The sequence below is a fragment of the Jaculus jaculus genome, chromosome 5 (assembly GCF_020740685.1).
Source record: "Jaculus jaculus isolate mJacJac1 chromosome 5, mJacJac1.mat.Y.cur, whole genome shotgun sequence".
NCBI lineage: Eukaryota > Metazoa > Chordata > Mammalia > Rodentia > Dipodidae > Jaculus > Jaculus jaculus.
The window spans coordinates 57,078,572-57,082,308 of record NC_059106.1 but is presented as its reverse complement, the minus strand read 5'-3'; positions in this window follow the sequence as shown (position 1 = coordinate 57,082,308).

Below are 3,737 nucleotides of genomic sequence, written 5' to 3'. Positions count from 1 at the left end.
CTCATTCCCGAGCTGGTGCGGGGGGCAGCAGCTTCCGCCCTGACTTAGGAGTCTTAGATACCTCCCCAGAACAGGTCCTCTGGCGACCTTATCGTTGTTTTTGTTTTGTTTTCAGCGTGACCCAGAAACAGTTTCTCTTCTTGTCCTGCTGGCCCCATGTGACGGTGACAGGACAGTTAGTAGGAACACGATGAACGTTTTACTCGTGGTCTTCACCTCATTTAACCTCGCGGTAACCAGCCAACTGGCTACGTATCCGCGCCCTGCAAAAGCCGGGAAGGGCTGGCGGGGCTTCATTTCCCGAGGAGACACGCACCAGCTGTGGGTGACACCAGGTGTGTGACTGTCCCCGCGACTGCGTCCTCCCCGCAGGCTGCCCTTTCCCTCCTGTCCCCCTTCTTAGCCTTTCTCTCTCCTCACTGCTGCGCGCCCTAAGCAGATGTGCAATGTCGATAGCATTTGCATATGTAATGTTCCCCTTTTGTTTACAGAGCCTTTTTCCGCTCACAGCCTTTTGCTTGTCTCCCTTGGAGACAGCGGGGAACGAATTAGGCCCCTTGCAGACCGGAAGCTTTCCGTAAGTTTCCAGTCTCAGTGATTGAACCGAGGTTGGCACTGGCCACATGATGATGATAATGACTTCTGCTGCCTGCGAAGCCGCTAAGCCCAGCCTCGAAGGGAGCTCACAGGCCAGGCAGCTGTGCTAAACAGGGCCGCCGGAGAGGACCTTGTCTCAGCTCTCATTGGGAGAAAAGAAGCGCTGATCTCCCACTCGTGGCCCCTCAGATGTCAAGTAAAACAAAGACAAGGTCAAAGGCAAGGAAGCAGTGTTATTCCTCAGCAGCTGGTTGTGGGGCTGGGAGGCAGTGGTTGGATTAGGGCCCCGATCTTGCTGGCAGTTTCTGCCGCTTTCCAGCCCGCCACTCCAGCTCCATCCTGACCTAACCATGTTCTTCTCTCTCTCTTTCTTTTCGTTTTTCGAGGTAGGGTCTCACTCTAGCTCAAGCTGACCTGGAATTCACTATGTACTCTCTGGATAACCTCGAACTCATGGCAATCTTCCTACCTCTGCCTCCAGAGAGAGAGAGAGAGAAAGAGGCAAATAAGAGAGAGAATGGGTGCACCAGGGCTTCCAGCCATTGCAGACAACTCCAGATACATGCACCACCTTGTGCATCTGGCTTACATGGGTACTGGAGAATCAAACCTGGGACCTTTGGCTTCTCAGGCAAGTTCTCTCCAGTCTCTCTCTCTCTCTTTCTTGGTTTTTTGAGTTAGGGTCCTGCTCTAGCCCAGACTTACCTGGAATTCACTATGTAGTCTCAGGGTGGCTTCGAACTCACAGCAATCCTCCTACCTCTGCCTCCCCAGTGCTGGATTAAAGGCATGCCTTCTGCTGCTGCAAACAAACTCCAGATGCATGTGCCACTATCTGCATCTGGCTTTACATGGGTCCTGAGGAATCAAACCTGGGCTGTTAGGCTTTGCAAACAAGCACCTGTAACTATTGAGCCACCTCCCCAGCCCCACCCCCAAAGAATTTTTCTTACACATTAACGCTGTGGCTGTGAGCCATCACCACATCCAAAGCCCACTTAGCTTTGTATAACTGTTTCCTTCAGGTAGAGGCCCTGTCTGGGGATTGAGCTTGCAAGGATTTGGCCCAAAAAACTCAAGGAGCTCACAGAGAGGAGGCAGTGGCTGTAATGTCATCGTGTATGGACACTAAAGGAAATATTTGCAAGTGCCCAGAAAGCAAAGGAAGAAGGGTGCGATCCTGCCTTTGGACTCAGGGAAGACTGCAGACCCAAGGGTATCTGAGGGGGAGCTCTGCAGTTAGCACAGGGGGAAGAGAACATAGAAATAAATGATAGCGTACACAGAGGCATATAGGATGATCTTTCTAGTAGGAATTATGCATTCAACATTCTCTCTGCCCTCCTCTCTCTGGTATACAACTTAACAAGTGGAGGACATTAACTCACAGAAAAGTCCAGGGTTTGAGACATGGCTGAATCCAGGGGTTCAAGCAGTCTATCTGTTTTTAGTCTTTTCTCTGCATTTCTTTGTGTGTGTATGTGTGTGTTGTGTATACTGTATGCATATGTGTGCACATGCAGTTGCATGTGCCCCATGCACACACATGGAGGCCAGAGTAGAATGTCATAGTCCTCCTTGCTTGTTCTTCCATTTTGCAAACATAAAGATTTTAAAAAATATTTTTGGGGACTGGAGAAATGACTCAGTGGTCAAAGACACTTTCTTGCAAAGCCCAGTGGCCTGAGGTTTTATTTCCCAGTATCTGCTGTAAAACCAGATGCATGAAGTAGTGCATACATCTGGAGTTTGTTTGTAGCAGCAGGAGGCCCTGGCATGCCCATTCTGTCTCCTTGCTTGCAAATAAGTAAATAAAAATATTTTTAAAATAAAATAAATTTTTAAAAAGTGTATTTGCAAGGAGTACGAGAGAGAGAGAATGGCATGTCAGGGCATCTTGCTGCTGTAAACTCCAGAAATATGTGTCACTTTGTGCATATGGCTTTACATGGGTAGTGGGGAATTGAACCCAGGCTGTTAGGCAAGTACCTTTAACCAATTAGCCATCTCCCCAGTTCCTGCTCTTTCATATTGTTTCCTTGAGATGGAGTCTCTCACTGAACCTGGAGCTGCTGTTTTCAGTCAGAAAGGCTGACCAGCAAGCCCCAGATATGCTCCAGTTTCTGCTTCCCTCAGGGGCGTGTGACCATGCTCAGCTTGTCATACGTGTGCTCAGGATAGAACCTGGGTCCTCAGGCTTGCACAGGAAGCACCCTTACCCTCTCAGCATCTCCCTGGCTCCTTTCCTTTCATTGCTTGACTCTGTTTTGTTTTGATTAATTAATTAACTTGACAGAGAGAGAGAGAGAGAATATGATTGGGTGTGCCAGGGTCTTCAGCCTCTGCAAACAAACTGCAGACTCATGCACTACTGTGTTTCACATGGGTACTGGGGAATCACACCCACGTCCTTAGGCTTCACAGGCAAGCACCTTGCCAGCTGCACCATCACTCCAGACCTTGACTCACTCTCCCTTCCCTTCCCTTTACCCCCTTCCTTCCTTCCTCCCTCCCTCCCTCCCTCCCTCCCTCCCTCCCTCCCTCCCTTCCTTCCTTCCTTCCTTTCTTCCTTTTATATATATTTTTTTAATTTTTTAATTTATTTATTTGAGAGCGACAGACACAGAGAGAAAGACAGATAGAGGAAGAGAGAGAATGGGCCCGTCAGGGCTTCCAGCCTCTGCAAACGAACTCCAGATGTGTGCGCCCCCTTGTGCATCTGGCTAATGTGGGACCTGGGGAACCGAGCCTCGAACCGGGGTCCTTAGGCTTCACAGGCAAGCGCTTAACCGCTAAGCCATCTCTCCAGCCCCCTTCCTTTCTTTTAATGCAAGAGCGAGAGGGAGTGAGAGAGCGAGAGAGTTGGCACGCCAGGGCCTTCAGCCATTGTCATGCTCAGGCTGCCATGAGATGGCAGAACAGCTGCTTACAGATTCAGCTAACATCCTTACCGGCAGAAAGAGTTTACTTCCTCCAAACGTCAACAAAAGTCCCATCCTGCATCGCATTGGTCTAATTCAGGTTCCTTGTGCCTCACTAAACGATGCTCTTGAGAAGGGCACAGTGTCCCAACAGCCCAGACTTGGGCTGTGTGTTCAGGAAGCTGGGAGGGATGGCTTCCAGTGCTAAGGACTTCCTGT